The 18,711-nt window shown below is 45.9% G+C and overlaps 1 protein-coding gene across 1 annotated transcript in view; it reads right to left on the reverse strand.

Annotated features, from left to right (window-relative positions):
* Nucleotides 1-18,023, reverse strand: part of LOC135384323 (CRISP/Allergen/PR-1-like) — a 71,079-nt gene extending 53,056 nt beyond the window's left edge. The window contains exon 1 of the mRNA XM_064613529.1: nt 17,942-18,023. The gene's annotated coding sequence lies outside the window, so the exon portion shown is untranslated. The remainder of the gene's footprint in view (nt 1-17,941) is intronic.
* Nucleotides 18,024-18,711: the final 688 nt, after the last annotated feature.

An 18,711-nucleotide genomic window follows, 5' to 3' on the forward strand; every position in this document is an offset into this window, starting at 1 on the left:
TCAAGAAAAAGTGTTCAAACTGTATGTCGCCTACGGGCCGTGTAGGGGTAGTTTCATCCAACACACGGGTGTATTAGATGTATGTTCCTAATTCTTGGGAATGGTCCCGTAGAACGGTGACTCTGCCTGGCCTCACCAACAGCATGATCGCTCTGATGCCACGCTGTCATCCGTGCTTACCATCGCTAGGTGACGCAAATTCTCGCTTCTATATTCTTTAGTCCTGCATTCCCCACTCCTCACTCCGCAACCAGGTTTGCGAAGCGAAGCTCACACGCTAACGTGAACTGGGACAGTTATTATAATGTCTATGGAGCTCATTATAGGAGGGGGGGGGGTCAAAGTAATGCCTCCATGTCTGTACTTTCCTATGTACTGCATTGCCTGGAGTGGTTCATGTATTTTGCATGTGAAATTGCATGATTGCAAAGAGCCGCTATCAAATTTTTGCAAAGATGGTTGTGGGCCCCATGGTATCCATAGTCGGCTGAAGAACGTCTATTGAGACACCATAGTGGACATTTAATCGGGCTGCGCCGGAAAGCAACACTAGCGCCGCCGATCTCACCGTCCCAAAGTTCAAGGCACAACAACGCAGCCATTGCACGTAACTTGTAACTCGTGTACCATGTAACCCATGTAACCAAGAATAAACATATTCGTATTACAATCAGCAATGTGCGGCGTTTGGTGAAGAGGTGGCAAGACGGAGAAATCGAATTTGCGGGTAACCCAAGGAGTCACCGCCCATCAACATCAGTGACAGACGATAACCGACAACCCTGTGACAACCGAACACACCTGTGTTATTCTCGTTGAGATTCAGAATTGTCATTAGAAAGACAATCAATAGCAAAGCCTACGTCAGCACACTCTAGGCGCTGAAAGAGGCCAAAAGGAAGAAGAAAGCACTGGAGCTGGGTTCCACGAATGGGCACTTGTTCGTTGCCTCCTGTTCAAAGAAAAGTAGTACAGAGAGCCACGTCCCTTTCAGGGACCACCGTGATCACCTCAAGACCGTGGCTTTCGGGTGCGACCTTGTTCGGCCCTAGCTTCGAAAGTAGTTCGACTCTACCAAATTGGCCGCGCTGTCGAAAACTATGACGTCATTTGTTCACAAACAGCAAGAGGTGTATTGAGCTCAAAATTTTGCCAAGCAAAGGTAACTCTTTTTGCGTTAATTAGAAAGTCCGTGGCCACGACATGCTATTCCAGTAGTATTCTAAAGTTTTTTCAACTGTTCCCCCCAATTATTTGACACCCAAAAGCTTGCCATCTCTGCAAACGCGTTTTCGGGTTTCATCAGTGCCGGCACCATCGACAAGACCAGAAGACACTCCCACTGCACAACGAAAGAGCATGAGAACAACAACAACAACAAAATATATATATATATATATATATATATAGAAGTTGTTGTTGAGGATCTCATTGTTGAGGATCTCATTGTTGAGGATCTCATTCCACTAATGAGATCCTCAACAATACTTCGGCCGCGTTAATCGAAGTGCTTATATCCCATTGTGAGGACGCCATAGACCAATCATCCCAGCAGGCGAAAACTATCGACTGTAAATCTGTTTTAACAGACAACCACCAGTTAGAATTAGCACAATACGCAAAAGAAAGGGAAGAGGCAATTCGCAATGCTAAGCGGAGGAAGCTAGTCAGGGACAACGTTAATACTCCAGCTACGCTTGAACCCAGTGTGTCAGCTCAGGACTGTGATCATATAAGTAATGCAGGTACAACCAATACGCCGTCGCAAAATCGTCAACCGCTTGCTAGAAAAACAGGTCCCACCCCAGCAACCTCATCTGCAGAGATGCTACCTCAGAAGTCCCATAACGTCGTTAATTTATCGTCCCACGAACTTACCGATTCGGAAATATCACTACTCAGCCGTGGCCTCTCATTCTGCCCCAGTAACAACAAGCTAGATGAATACCAACTTTATCTGGACTTAGATAATTTCGCCCGCCGTCTACGCCTGAAGGAATACTTTCATGACAAACCTAAGTCAGATTCCAACCCATTTAAACCGCTATCCAACTTTACGCCAGAGGCTAACCGTGAAAAGGCTCTGGACATGTACATCCGTGCAGTTCAAAAAGATATCATTAACGCTTACAATAAATCATACAACAGCAAATCGAAGCCAAATCTAACGCCGGCTGAGCAGCGCAGCCTTTCTGAACTTCGGGACCGCAGTGACATAGTCATTAAAAAAGCTGATAAAGGTGGTGCAATCGTAGTAATGGACAAAGAAAACTACATTAACGAAGGTATCCGGCAATTATCGTGCGCATCGTTCTACAAACTCCTCGAGGCTGACCCTACAGAGGAAATTACGGCTTATATTATCCGTAGTCTAAAAGATATAAAAGCAAGTAAAAAGATAGGTTGCACCCTATACGATTATCTACTCCCCAAAGACCCCGCAGCGGGCAGGTTTTATATGCTCCCTAAAATCCATAAACCTGGAAATCCAGGGCGCCCAATAGTTTCATGCAACGGTACAGCTACCGAGAACATTTCAAGCTTTGTTGACCACCTTCTTAAAGGTCAGCTCCGGAGGAAACTTACTGCCACGGATTACAACAAAAACTCGCAGGCACAAAGGTTGATGCCTACTGAATGTACTTCCAAAATAGTTTCGGCGAATACCCTGTATTTACTGCGAAATCTGTTTTTTGGTTTGCCGCCCGATCGTCCGCTTGAACAGCTGACGTCACGCTCAGCTTTCGCTTTGGCTCCTCTTGGCTTGTTTGCTGGCTCGCAGTTTCGCAATCGCCAGCAATCACAACTCTCGTCAGGCTGAAAGCGAAATCGAGAGTCGTGTACGTGTGGGCACCTTTCTCCGCGTCTTAATTTGATCATCTTTTTACTCCGGCTAGTCAGTACACACAACCTCATCTAAGTTGTCACTTTGTGAGAGATGCAGCGTGAGTGAATTGTGAGAATGCCGTGCTTCTCGCAGTACGAGCAGGTACGCTACTAAGAAAGATGTTTCGTGCCAGGTTCCCAGTTGATATTGTGCGTGATTGAGTGGTACGAAACCAGTAGTTGAGTGCTCTGAACTTATCAAGGCAACTGTCGTGTGTGCACGAAGCATTTTGCATCAGAATGTTACGAGGTCGTTCACTTGACGGCCGATTTGGACTGTAAAAGTCGCTGGAAAGGGATGCGGCACCTGCCTCGTTCGACGACAACAAAGAGGAGAGGATAGTAACAAAGGACCAAAGTTGCGGGTAAGTGTCCGCACGACCTTGCACTATGGCTTGCACACAATGTAAACATGTGAATGACAAATATGGGACTGCTAAACCCTATAATCCGCGGTTGTATGTAAAACTACGCAGTTTCTCAGAGAAGCTGGTTGAGAAATTACATGAGTTTGGAAAATTCTGAGCTTGGGCACAGGGAAGACAAAACAGTCACAGCAGCTGAAATCAGCAACAACTTAGGAGTTCCTGTTTTGAGACACTCTGTGTCTGTCTGGACTTCTGTGTGATCACATTCAGCCATTTCCCAACCATGGAACCACACCATATCCTGCATACATGGTAGCATATTGTTGTTCCTTTTTAAAAGCCGGGCTGTGCCTGTGAGTGCCGTGTATTCAAGTTGTAATGTAAAGTTATTACGTGCCAGAAATTCCATTCTGTCCTTCTATACTAATGAAGTTGACTCCAGCAACTGAGTACCTTGACCAGTAAGGGATGACGATCAGCATGCTCGTCACAGATTAGCAGAAATAGGTGAAGCCATGAGAAAGGCTCATCTACCTGTGAATCATCGTTTTGACACATGGCACGTTGCAAGAGGGCCACATTTGCTTTGTAGCACACAGTTATAACACATATGTATGCTGTCCATTGGTTGACAACATATTTCCTATGAGAAGGGGTATAGCTGGTGGCAAGCTATGCTGTCAACATTGTTGATCACATTTTGTAGCTCTTAAATATGTAGATGCTTTTTTGCACTTTTCCTAACAATATTAGCCTTAACGGGTATCATTATAATTTCTGCTTCTCCTTTCTCAGGCCCCAGGAAAGAGGTACATACAGCAGCACTGGTGAAGCAACGTCTGGTGCTACAATAATGGTGCCACAGTACCGTGAACATGTACATGTGTGCACACATGGACAACCAATGATAATGGCAACCTGTTTCCGGTAAAATGGCTCATGATACTCTGGCATGTCATGGATATTTGGATCATAACGTTGCTTCACATATTCATGAGCATCAAAGTCACCATGCAAGATGTGCAGATCAAGACATTGGGAAGCTGCTTTGGCCCCACGAAGGTGATTTACAGTATTTCAAGCTAGCAGCGATTACTAAGCAACTGTCCTGCATTCCTCACTTACAGGAACGGGAACATTCGAAGTGTTGTAGGGGATAGTGGGTGTACTTCCCCTTCTGAAGGACATCCCGCCATTGTGTGCACTAAAAGTTTCCTTGTCTCAGTGCTGTTACTCGGTCATGTATCAAAGTATGTCATGGTGAGTAGGTCATGTATCACTTCCACCTTATCTGTGTGCCACATATTGTATCTACACAAAAGGAATGTGTGTGAGAAAACTACTGAAACAGAGAATTGCATTGCTTCTTTACTGCACAAGCCTGTTCTGTCTGTTTTAGGAATTCTAATAATGCTAATTTTCATGTCAGGTTATGTCCAGGGGCTTTCTGGTGCTCTGCTCGATCTCTGTGGACGATAGCTGTTCATGAGCCCCCGAACAGAAGGAAGAGACTACACAAGGGGGGCTCACCGCAAGAGTTACAGTGAATGAGTAAACGCTAACAACTCTGCAAGGCATTAAATGCAAGTCGACAGCAGAAGGGCTTCGGCGAACATGTACAAACAGTCGCATACCTAGGAGTTTTAGTTTTTGGCATTTCATTCGCCATTAATCGGTGGCTTCTGTAGAAGCGTAGGGGATGGGGAAACAAACACAAGATTTTGGAGCACACAGTAAATGGTACTCCATGTTCCTTAGTCATTTTTACTACATGAAGTGCCAGGGAAAAATCAAAGGGGTTGGGACGCTTTCATAGACGTGGTTTGTTACATCATGGGTGCGTCATGCATTGCGCTCCATAATGCTGATCAATCTGTTTTTTTTTTTTTTTCATGTGTCATACTTCGTGAGATAAAAGCTCTCGAACAGATGCCTGACTAACGCACGAATGTCAAAGACCTCAGAAATACAGCCAATTCCACTGATAGCCCTGAGGTCTGTGACGTCAGAGCTGCTTGAGCTTTGCTATTGAAGGTGCCCATTTTCTACACTCTATTCCAACCTTGGTTTGCAAAACACACATTGGTACGAAGAAGCTTTTATGTTCATGTGGGATGGTGGTGTTGCAACCCCTTTCACTGGTTTGTGGGGAATGACCTGATTCTGCACCTAAGACTTACCACAGAACACCTGAACTGACACCTGTGTTCTGTCCATCTTGCAGTGTGCTTGTTTACCTGTTGCGAGTGATTATGGGGGGAGTCAGATAGTTTTATGATCTCTGTGTATTCAATAAAATTATGGTATATTCAGTGTTACGTGTAAAATTACAGTACCTGTGGAGGTGTGCATTGATTCAAGAAGTAAATCGGCTCCTGAAACCAGCATGCAGATCCAGATGTAATACTGGTGTCTTTCACATATGGAAGCAACTCATCTTCATTTCTTTTCTCTTTTTTTTTTTCTTTCTTTTTTTGTGGTTGATTAATGTGATGACTCATGGCTGCACTGCACTAGTAAACCAGCCGAAATAAGGTGTAAGATATCCCTGATAATTACACTTGCATGGTGTCCTTGTACTGTGCAGTGTATTTTTGTGTTCGTTTATTTTTTCCTTCCTTTCTTTTTCTGTTCAGCTCTCATAAGCCACGTATGCCCTCATGTAAGTATCTTGTTCTTGTATCTGGTGCTTGCTCTCTCGACAGTGTAAAATTTCGGCAAATACGTTCATCGCGAATCTACACTAAGGTTGTCATTCAAGCCTAATTCTTACGTACGTAGTACCTGCAGTGTGTATACGATAACATGGCGTTGCCAAACACAACTCGTTCACCCGGTTATAATGCCAAGAAATGCGATTACTGCTCCTGTAACGTCAAACTCCTGGAACGTATTCGAGAGTGAGAAAGATATGCGCAAGTAATGCAGCAGTGGTGAGCTGTAACTATAAGAGAGTGAAGTCTTCAATTAAGCGATGAATTGACTTACTTTATCAAAGACACCTACAATGCGAATAAAAATATCTTTCGTATGTAGGCGTAGCACAGTTCCGTTGACAATATACGTGACGTTCATTGCGTTCTTAGCCAGTCTGCCGCTGGCCGGAACGCGACAGCATAGTTGCACGAATCCTAACTGCACAAGTGGTATCAACAGCGTGTTTTAGCATTGGCAGATCATCCCAAATATTAAGAAAGCGATGCGATCAAGAAACCTACGTCGATCGAGCAGACGCTCCCTGCCACCATCGCCTGTTTACATTCCCGTATGCTCCGTAGAGAGGGAGTGAAGTCTTGAAGAACACTGATATCACTTACGTCGGCGATATAGACCGCGTGAACAGCTGCCGTCATAAAAATGGCGGCCTCCATGTCTGTTTCGAAATGGTTAATTTACGATTATTTAAAATGTGGGGCTGTTTTGTGGAAATGAAGGGCGCTTTCAGACACAGTTCGATATGGGCTTCCAGAATATTGTTACAGTTTCAAGAAGTCAAGGTATCTCCGGAGCTGACCCTTAAAGATATACCTCCTAAACTACCATCCTACATTAAGGACACAAATCACTTTCTTCAAGTTCTAAGCGAATGTCAGCCTCCTTCTTCCAGTTTGCTAGTCACGCTAGACGTTTCCTCTCTATATACTAACATCCCCCACGAGGATGGCATTGCTGCAGCTGAAAGGGCATTTTCAAAATATTCTGATACCTCATACGATCCTTGTGTCCTATGCACATTTCTCAATCTTATTCTGAAAAATAACAACTTCGAATTTGACGGTAAGCACTACTTGCAAGTTCATGGCACGGCTATGGGTACAAAAATGGCACCTAACTATGCAAATATATTTATGGGAGCTCTAGAGGAAGAATTTCTGTCTAAGCGCCTGAAGGGAAGCCCATGCTTTACAAGCGGTTCCTCGACGACATCTTCATGGTGTGGCCACACTCAGAAGATGACCTAATCACATTTATCAGCGACTTTAACAAAGCACATCCGGCCATCAAGTTCACCCATTCTTATTCCCCTTTAACTGTTAACTTTCTCGATGTCCAAGTAAAGTTAACCAACGGGGCCTTGTCCACAAACCTGTTCCGTAAACCTACGGACTCTCAACAGTATCTAGCATTTAACAGTTGTCACCCGCGTCATGCTAAACTCGCCATCCCTTACAGCCAAGCACTTCGATACAGGCGCATCTGTTCCAGTGACGATGACTTGGACAGAAATCTAGCTCAACTTAGGGAAACATTCATCGGTCGTCAATTTCCACCTAGCTTAGTTGACGACGCTCTAAACAAAGCCCGCAAAGCAGATCGCAAATCCCTGTTCGAAAACCACAAACGCGTGTTAGATAATGGTTCCGTAAACCTCATCTTAACATTTAGCAGCAATATTCCAAGCGTTAACAATATACTAAACATCATAGTATCCTTCTCCAATCAGAGCGCATGGGACAAATTTTCCCTCAGCCACCGCGGGTAACCTACAGGCGCGCGCGCAACCTGCACGATAATCTAGTTAGCTCTAAAGTTAGCAAAGCAGCGCATCCAGGAAACGGCTGTCACCCGTGCGATGGTCGAAGGTGTCAAATATGCAAATTAATGCAAAGCACCCAAGTACTTAAAAGTACTAATTCCAATTTTTCCGTCAAAATTAATGGTGACTTCGACTGTAATTCATCTAACGTCATTTATGTCATTCAGTGCGGCATGTGTCAAGCACAATACGTAGGTCAGACTAAAACATCATTTCGTATCAGGTTCAACAACCACCGATCTGACGTTACCAAAAAGCCAAACCTCCCGGTCTCTCGCCATTTCAAACAACCAGGTCATTCACTAAATAACGTGTCACTTTTTATTCTCCAGTCAAATTTTAGCTCAGATCGGTGCAGGGAACAACGCGAATCTTATCTCATTTACAAATTCCAATCAACCATTAACGAAGATCTGGGAGCACTTTCAACGGTAAGAAATTTGGCCGCCTAGATGAGCTGCACTTTCCTCCTTTTCGTTTCCCTTCTGTTTTTCTTTCTTTCTTTTTTTTTTTTTCAGCAAAGTTTGAAGCAGCGCTCACCCTTCCCGGAATTTTCCCCAAAGCGGACAGTGACCTACGGCGAATGACATCACCACTCGGACTTGACCTTCTGGAATAATCCCGAATCTGACTCACTGACAAACGCCTGTGGCGTGCCCGTACCGATTATGACGTCATGTAGCAAACCTATTTAAGAAATGTGTAATCAGCTACGCATCTTTTGTCCTGACGAAGACAGTGCCACTGCCGAAACGTCGACCCCTTGCCCATTTTACTTTTTAACGTCTCCCCATGTAATAAACTAGTGTTTTTAACTTCCCTAAAATCTGTTTCCGTGTCTTTTTTTGAACTTCTGTAAAACTTCGTGGCCGTTTGATAATCCTTTTACCTCACCCTATATATATATATATATATATATATATATATATATATGGGAGGGCGGGGACCGGCCCAATCACGCACTTTGTCTTCCCAAGCTTATCTGTTCGCAGCTATCTGTTACTGATAATCACTGACATCGGATGTTCTGTGGTGTTTCCTGTGTTGTCGTTTGATCCTCCCCATACCTTAAAGCTACGTTCCCAAGCAAGCGATTTTGAGGCGCGAGAGCGTGGAAATGCCACGCTTCTCACTCACGCTCCTCGCTCGACTGTTCCCAAACCAGCGAGCCACCCAGCGCGTGCGTGAAAAATCGGCAAAGCGAGTGTGAATTCACCATCTCGCTGATATCTGCGGCATCCAGGTATTTTCGCTCTCGCTTCCAAGATGGCGGACTTTATAAACAAAAGAAGCCGAAAACATACGAGCATGCTGGCCCATGGAATTGTAATAAAGGTAGTAATTGCGACAATTGTGACCGCGCTATATCAAAATTACAGCTAGTTTGCATGCTTTGGGCTATTTCGCGCAAAGAATTGTGTGCAAATAAATTCACTCGAGAGTCCGCTAGGGCTAGGGGACCCAATGTCGCAGCAAATAATCACGAAACTGGCCGATGCAGAACCGGCGATAAAAGGCTAGGAAATTTGGATAAACTTATGAAAAACGTAAGGTGTGCCGTTGTAAAGACTCGCGTGGTGTGCCAGGGCCAGTGCAAAAGACGCACAAATTGACGCAAAAAAGACGCAAAAACTGCCATTGCAGAACACAGAAATCAGTGCACAAATTTGTGCGCTTGGTACATGCACTGAAGACAGAATATTTCATAATAACGTTTGCGCCTGTCTATTATTGTGTACAAAGTGTACGAGATGACTTTGTTTTTGACATAATGAATACAGTCTTCTGTTCCAGCGTTTCTCGCGAGTACCTTTGGGAACAGAGGCGCTGGATGCGCTGTCGCTAGGCGATAGCCTGTGGTAACGAGTCCTCGGCCTCGCGTCGCTTTCCAGCTCTCGCTGTAAAACTCGCCCGTTTGGGAACGTAGCTTTAGGCGGGGCAACATGGACGAGCGCGCCTTGATGACCGACAGTTTTTCTGGCGATTCTTACGTGTTTTCGGGTGTTAAATTTTTGTGGAAACATTGTGAAAGATCCTGTATTTGTGACTGAAACGGTGTGTTGTGGCCATGGGCTTTCTAATTATCGCACAAAAACGTTACCTTTCCTTGGAAAATTCTTGAGTTCAATTAAGCTAATTAACCTAATTAATGAGGTACACTCACAGAAAACACCTGTTTGGGTGGTAAAAACCTTCACAAGTGTCGTGCACAAGGTTTCCAAGTTTAACCGCACGTAGATTGTCTTTAATAATTAGGGGTCACTCCCTCGTGCAACACCCTGTATATTATACTATGTATAAACGTGTAATCAACTATATCAATAATTCCTTATTTATCTGTACTTTTTCACCGTCCACTTGCTATTTTGTTATTTTTTGCACAATTCTGAGCATAGCGGCCACTCATACTGTACGAGCCGAGGACCTTGTCACGCCAGAATCTAGCTTCTAATGCGTTAGCATTAAGAGTGTCAAACTGGACAAAGCTGTATGTAAGTGTGTGTGTATGTGTGTGTGTGTCTCTGTATGAGATGCTGAAGCCTCAGCGAGGCAGAGGCACTAGTGGACATGTAAAGCGGATATAAGAGGGCAAACCTAAAGGGAGGTGAATGATTTTAAATTGAAGTAGTCGAAGGAAATGAAGAGTAAGAGGTAAGAGTAATGGAAGGTAATTAGAGGTAATTAAAGGCAATTAAAGGGAGTAAGTTGAAAGTTGAAGGCAGTGAATGTAAGATATATGTAATTAAGAGAGATTAAATGGAATTAAATACAACGGAAGGTAACTACAGGTTACCGGAAGCAATGAAATATAATTAAAGGTAATTAATATCAGTTAGAGAGGACTTGGGAGCAATTGAAGCGAGTAAGTGTAATTAAAGCCAATGAAATGGAATTCAAAATTATCTCAGATAACCTCTGCTTACCTTCGGTAATTAAAGTGTAATTACAGGGTCATTGAAAGTAATTGAGGCTAATTCAAGGTTCATTAAATGGTGCATGATGTAAAAAGGTTCAAAATTCATCAGCTCGCTTGCTTCTTAGCCATCTTTTGAAAGTGTCGAACTGGAAGTCAAGTATAGACCGGAGGTGGACAGCAGGAAGTCAGGTTAGACCAGAAGTGGTGAACTGGAAGTCGAGTTGGACGCGAAATGGACACCAGAAGACAAGTATAGGCGGGAAGTGGACAACCGAAAGTAAAAGTATAGGCGGGAAGTGGACAACGGAAGTCAAGTTTCACCGGAAGTGAATACCAGAAGTCAAGTGTAGACGGGAAGTAGATAGCCAGAAGTCGGGTTGAATCGGAAGTGGATACCGAAAGTAAGTATAGGCGGGAAGTGGACAACCGAAAGTAAAAGTATAGGCGGGAAGTGGACAACGGAAGTCAAGTTTCACCGGAAGTGGATACCGGAAGTCAAGTTTCACCGGAAGTGGATACCGGAAGTCAAGTGTAGACGGGAAGTAGATAACCAGAAGTCGAGTTGAATCGGAAGTGGATACCGAAAGTCAAGTATAGGCGGGAAGTGGACAACCGAAAGTAAAAGTATAGGCGGGAGGTGGACAACGGAAGTCAAGTTTCACCGGAAGTGGATACCGGAAGTCAAGTGTAGACGGGAAGTAGATAACCAGAAGTCGAGTTGAATCGGAAGTGGATACCGAAAGTCAAGTATAGGCGGGAAGTGGACAACCGAAAGTAAAAGTATAGGCGGGAGGTGGACAACGGAAGTCAAGTTTCACCGGAAGTGAATACCAGAAGTCAAGTGTAGACGGGAAGTAGATAGCCAGAAGTCGGGTTGAATCGGAAGTGGATACCGAAAGTCAAGTATAGGCGGGAAGTGGACAACCGAAAGTAAAAGTATAGGCGGGAAGTGGACAACGGAGGTCAAGTTTCACCGGAAGTGGATACCGGAAGTCAAGTGTAGACGGGAAGTAGATAACCAGAAGTCGAGTTGAATCGGAAGTGGATACCGAAAGTCAAGTATAGGTGGGAAGTGGACAACCGAAAGTAAAAGTATAGGCGGAAGGTGGACAACGGAAGTCAAGTTTCACCGGAAGTGGATACCGGAAGTCAAGTGTAGACGGGAAGTAGATAACCAGAAGTCGAGTTGAATCGGAAGTGGATACCGAAAGTCAAGTATAGGCGGGAAGTGGACAACCGAAAGTAAAAGTATAGGCGGGAGGTGGACAACGGAAGTCAAGTTTCACCGGAAGTGGATACCGGAAGTCAAGTGTAGACGGGAAGTAGATAACCAGAAGTCGAGTTGAATCGGAAGTGGATACCGAAAGTCAAGTATAGATGGGGAGCGGACAACCACAAGCCAGGTTAGACCGGAAGAAAACAATAGGAAGTCGAGTTGGACCGGAAGTGGATACCGGAAGTCAAGTATAAACGGGAAGTGGACGGCCGGAATTCAAGTTACACCGGGAGTGTGAACTGAAAGTCGGGTTTAGACTCACAATCGAAAGTAAGGTTATGCCGGAAGTTGACAACCGGAAGTCGAGTTGGATGATACCGGAAGTCAAGTATAGACGGGAAGTGGACAACCGGAAGTCAGGTTAGACCTGAAGTGGACAACCGAAAGCTCAGTTGGACCGGAAATCAAGTATAAACGGGAAGTAGACAACCGGAAGGCAACTTTGACCGGACGTGGAGAACGAGAAGTCGGGTTTAGACCGTCAGTGAACACCCGGCAGTCGGGCTTAGACCAGAAAGGGTGCTTAATGCTGACGCATTTCTCTCGCATTTACCTCTAAATCGCCACTGAATTTTTTGTCCTAGGCTCCACCACTGTTCGCGGAAATAAAAATCAGACTCAAATCCTTCACGTTTTCTTCGAGTACCACACAGTAGTGCCGGTGGTTCCCGGAAGCTCAATGACTCTTCAAGTGGAGGAGCGCTTCTTTCGTCGAGTCGAAGCGCGGCGTCGAGGCGAGGATCGGGGAAAGATGGTTTTCGACGTTGATATAGCGGCCACGCTTTCACTCGCATCAGGGGCGCGTTCTTCGCCTTTTCGTAGATTCGCGAGTTCGCTTTTTCTCCGCCTTCGTATGAGCTGCGTCGGAAGCCGTTGAATGGACACGGGCGTGTTGACAGCCACGTCGCAGATTCGCGAATTCGCTTATAACGAATGCAACAACTCGAGGAAAAGAGGCGCTGACGCCAGGTCTTTTCCCTGAGTTGTTGCGTTCGTTGATTTCCGGGCGTATGAGGCTTACATGTTTGTGTCGTCCCTAAGTGTGGTCTGCCTCGGCCAAATCTCGTTGTTTACGTCGCTTATAAGTCTGCCCATCGCCGTAGCAACAGGAAGGCAACGTGTTACGCTTCAAACGGTGAGCGCTAAAGAGCCGTTCCCTGCTACCCCGTGCGCCTATGGTCATCGGGAGTTGAGTTTGAACGAGGAAAACACGTGTGGTGCTCGCGTTGGAAAAAAATCTTCTTAAATAAGGAAGGTGAAGGAGCCAGGCACAGACAACCTTCATGTGGAAGTATCAGAAGGAAGTTCTTCACCCTCACCATCAACGGGAAGCGTGATCAGGTTTCCACCGATTGCCTCAAACCGGTATCTTTAATGGGTATATACACGGCAAAATATAACAACGAAAAAACGTGCGGACATGCTGCATTTCGGATGGCCGGTATCACCAACCTCGGAAGCATGCTGTCGCACGCCGGCTGCTGTCGGAGGGCGCTTTTGGAGCGCTTGCCTTGCGAATATGCTTTGACCATGATAGCATCTTCTGTGCGCCATTACAACTTTCCTATGTGCAGCGAAATATTTATCAGTTAATTCGAAGTCAATACTTAACACAGACTGACGGAAAACCCGCTAGATTGCCACCGTCAGTCGAACTGGAAACCTGTGCATGCGGATCGTCACGCCGTTTCTCCGTCGAGTTGTCGCGCTGGTGAGAAAGTTAGCCGGTTTCCCGTCGAGAAATCGCCGTATGCGATTACCGCTTTATTCTGGTCGTTCTTGCCGTCCGTGGCTCGGCGCACGCCTGGTACCGATGGCGCTGGATGCACCACGAAGGCTTCGCGTGACGACCCAGTGCGCAAGTACCGCACTCGTATTCACTCGTAGGGACGCCTCGCAGGGATGCCGCACTCGTAGGGATGCATTCGATGCCATGTGGGGAAAAGGGAATGAAGACGGCATGGTGACAAAAGTATTTCGGATTGTTGTGTTAGCTTTGCAAACCTCTGCTAACACTGAACTTGTGCACAATCCAAGTAAGTATCGTGCCATATCCTGACAAATGACACGATGCGAATATTAACCTGAACGTGAAATATTTTCCATGCAGTATTTTCATGAAGCTTTAGAGATCGCGAATAAAACACAAGCTGTCTGTGGATGATAATGTGGAACAGCTAGATTACTTTGTTCACCGCGCGGTCTCCTATGTCCCAGCTGTTGGCGACGACGGCTGAGCCACCACAAAACAATGGCCTTGATTTTTAGTTAAATTTTTTTCACTTGCACCACTTGCCATTCGACGGCCTCTGCATAGCCGTGATTAGGTCGGAGGAAACGCAAACTTGCGAACCTAAGAAGGGCTGACGAACGCGCCCCCAGGGCGCACAAGGTACCGTTGCCGACGTGCCAACGAAAGCGTACATAACTAACATAGATGGGTAGAAATCCAGTGAACCGGTAGAATGTAGGAAGGGAGTTGCCTCGGGAAGGAAGCCGCCTTCTGTCCTGAGGCAACTCCCTTCCTATAACTAACATATGTACGTCGAAAGGTAGAACATCCAACAACCGGGTGTATGTAGGTCGGAGCAGAATCCTGAAAGAGAGAGTGGGACAGCGAAAGCGAGACGAAAAAGCGGCCGCATGTAAACTCCGCTGGGCGCACGCAGATATTGCTTTTTTGCCCCTGTCCTACTGTACCACAGAACCGTGCTGCGCATTTCACCTTTGCGGATTGCAGACCTCAGGGCTCTGCTCTACGACTATCTAATTTAAACAACGAACCTATTTTTATTAACTAACAAAATTACTTTCGGAAGCCTGGCGCTACTGGCTGTTAAAACAATATTACGTCTAAGTAGGCCATATCGCAAATAGGTATATGCAGTGCTGTTTTACAGCGTCAGCTGTTAAAGGGCACTTCGCAAAGATTCGAAAAAAAAAATTAGGTTATCGTCATACCGAACACGAACCACTCACTCGATACCGAATACAACATTTGCATTCATTTTACGCGAGTAATTAATTCGTAAATGACGATGATAGCAAACCGAAACCCAAATGCGAAGAGTAGAAAACAGAGCTCCATGCTATACCGTGACGTCACCCAGCATTGTCGTCTGCTTCGCAACCTGCATGCTCCCTTGCTGGAGAGATACCCACCCAGATAGAGAAACAGACACCCAGAGACACCCAGATAGAGAAAGCCTGCCTACTCGTCGACGTGACGTGACGACGAAGAGTCAGACAGTCAGTATCGTGTTTTCAACGGCGGTAGCCAATCACGAACGGGCTTTTAGCCGTCGTAGCCATGGAGACGGACTACAGTCATCTGCGATTAGTCATTGAACGTCCCCGCGTACTAAGTAGGAAAACTTTAAAATAAAGCGCAAAACGTTCTCATGTCTTCTTCACGACTGATTTTCTGGAAAGCGTGTTGCGTTTTTTGTCCACAGATTTAGGTCTGTAGGTTCCATAGCAATATTAGGTCTATAGGCTCCACAGATTTAGGCCTATAGCAACCATTTGCGAGTTCTTGAATTCGCAGAACGGCGATTCGCAATAGCAGCCGAATTCTGACGTTATATGTCTAAGCAGCGAAGGAGGGAGAGAAGGCAATAAGCAGGCCTTCTGCGTCTAGGTGGCATTGGCCGGATGTCGGATGATATCAGCACTGTGTTGCTTTCAGTGCCCTCTCGCTTCACAGGGGCGAAGCTCTCGCTTCGTGATAAATTCGTCTGAATAAACTCTGCGCAGTTTTGGAACGATATATTTCGTACAATGTTCCTGACATTCAAAGCGTTACAGGTATACCACAACCTTTGTAGTTGACGCGCATCACGTGACCATCCCCAGAGTGTAATCCAAGCGTTCGAGACGCATCGTATAACTGAAATTCCCAATACGCTAAGCAGCCATTTCTCGCTTGGTTGCTGCTGTAGGCAGATGAAACTTGATACGCGGATTGCAAATGCCCCTGGGGGCTATAGCCTCGTCGACCGCCATTGACGTGTGCTACGCTTATTCTGAACGTCACGCTGCCACACAATTTTGGTCGTCAAGTGGTCCACAAATGCTTTATTGAGGTCCAATGACGGAAAACTTATTCCGGGCGTTTATCTGAATTCGCGCGGGATCTAGCGTTCGAAGTCTGGACGCGGGTGACATTTTACGGCGCAGGCTGAAAATGCGCGTCACGTGACCTCCGCAGAGTGCAGTCCAACTAGCAATACAAAGCGGTGTCACTCATATTCGAAAGAATGGGTTCACCTATCACACACAGTGTGCGGAAACATGGGTTGAAGAGACCGGAAAGAGCGCAGGTCCGGATTGGTGACGAAACCGCGTATGATGCGAGGGGTGACATTACGAAGGCACGATCGTATTGGCCGATAGACATCGTATAATAATGAGCCATTTGAACCATTGTATTATAAGCACTATTAATTCACACACAGCTGACGCTGAAAGTCGCGTTCTCATTGCGCAACCATCCCTTTAAATATTTTGAATAAAGGACGTAACATGGATCTATTAAAATTTGGGCCGCTTCTCGTGACGCTCCCTGTATAAAATCTACATATCTCAACAGCTTCGAGGAGTGTGTGTTCATAACGTTTCATACGTTTCCACATGCCAGTGGCGGTACAAAAACCCGGAAAGCAGGCGCAGTATTCGGTATCTCTCTCTTTTTTGTCAATTACTTCACACGTATGTAGTGTATGTAACGCTATGTTAGCCGTCGCACATCAGTCTGACAAAAATTCAGTGGCGATTTAGCGGCAAATGCGAGAGAAATGCATTAGCATTAAGCACCTTTTCTGGTCTAAGCACGACTTCCGGGTGTTCACTGACGGTGTAAACCCGACTTCTCGTTGTCCACGTCTGGTCTAACTTGACTTCCAGTTGTCCACTTCCCGTTTTTTACTTGACTTCCGGTCTAACTCAACTTTCAGTTGTCCACTTCAGGTCTAACCTGACTTCCAGTTGTCCACTTCCTGTCTATACTTGACTTCTGGTATCCACTTTTGGTCCAACTCGACTTTCGGTTGTCAACTTCCGGCCTAAACGTACTTTCGATTGTGAGTCTAAATCCCTTCGGTTTCCCACTCCTGGTTCTACTCGACTTCCTGTTGTCTACTTCTCGTCTATACTTGACTTCCGGTATCCACTTCCGGAGTTCAGTGATGGTCTAAATCAGACTTCCAGTTGTCCAATTCCAGCCTAATTTGATCCTGGTTGTCTACTTCCCGTCTATACTTGACTGCCGGTATCCACTTCGGATGAAACTTGGCTTCCGTTTGTCCACTTCGGGCCTAACCTGACTTCCGGCTGTCTACTTCCCGTCCAACTCGACCCGGTTCACCACTTCCGATCTGACCTGACTTCCTGCTGTCCACCTCCGGAGGCCTGCTGAGCATGGCCAACCTCTTTTCACCTCATAAACAAACAAACAAACAAACCTCCGATCTGTACTTGAGTTCCAGTACGACACTTTGAAAAGAGGGCTAAGAAGCATGCGAGCTGATGAAGTTGGCGAGGTTTACATTGTGTACCATGTAATGAACCTGCAATTAGCCTGAATTACTTTCAATGACGCTTACGTCCTACTCTTAATTTCCTTCGACTACTTCAATTTCAAATCATATACCTCCCTTTAGATTTACCCTCTTATATCCCCTTTACATGTCCGCTTATACCTCTGCCTGAGTGAGGCTTCACCATCACACGCACACACACACACACACACTTATATACAGTTTTTCCACTTTGACACTCCTAATGCGGGCAAATCATGGAGCATGTTAGCTTACACTTACAGCCATTTCATCATTCCAAATCGTCATGGCTATATCACACAACATCTTAGTGATAAACAGCGTATAACTTGGGGACCCCGCATAAACTCACGATATGCGCAAAGTAAGTGACACGGTCATAAAGTTGTAATTACCCACCTTTAATGATTTGATCGCTATGCAACGAGGGCGAAAGAAGACGGCCCGAGTGAGTGAAAGTCTATAAACTGAAAGGTTGGACTGCCTTACTGCTGTTTGAGAGAGCATGTAATGAGCCATATTTCCGAGAAGAAAGTTATGTTACAGCTGTTAAGCGCGAGCTGCCCTTCCGTGGCGAACAGTAAGCTTCTGTGCGGTGTCATGTGGTGTTCAAGTGGTCCCTCCATTCCCTGCCGACCATGCACTTTGAATAATACACCAACGCACATTAGATGAACATCTACATGCGGAAGAACAGCAAGAACGAGTGTATAGGAACACAGAGAAAGGGACGGACGAGCTATAAAGGGGTGGGTTTATTGAAAAAAAATATCGCCTTTCAGCAGCCACGTGCGAAGAAGTGACAACGATAGCTGTATTATAGTTGTATCGATCGTTCACACGCAATAGGGCTAGATTTGGCTCACGGTTCTGTTCGGCACGCACACGCATGGCCGGAGAGGAGGGGCGGCTCAGGATGGAGCCCCGGGGCCCGCGCCTCTTCAGGGGCCCGCCCAACCCAAGGCCCGACGGTTGCTAGCATCAGTAGACGTAAGGAGGGGATTCTGGTCATGACTCATCCCGAATCATCCCCGGGGGCCAAAATTTCTCTCGCCGACCCTGCGCACACGTAGACATCTCTCGGGTCTTCTCGGTTTCGTCTCATCGCAGCCGCTCTGCGTTCCCTCACTGCTGGGTCACGTTGTCGTCATACAGCCAATGCACGCCTG

Source organism: Ornithodoros turicata, chromosome 2 (genome assembly GCF_037126465.1).
Source record: "Ornithodoros turicata isolate Travis chromosome 2, ASM3712646v1, whole genome shotgun sequence".
NCBI lineage: Eukaryota > Metazoa > Arthropoda > Arachnida > Ixodida > Argasidae > Ornithodoros > Ornithodoros turicata.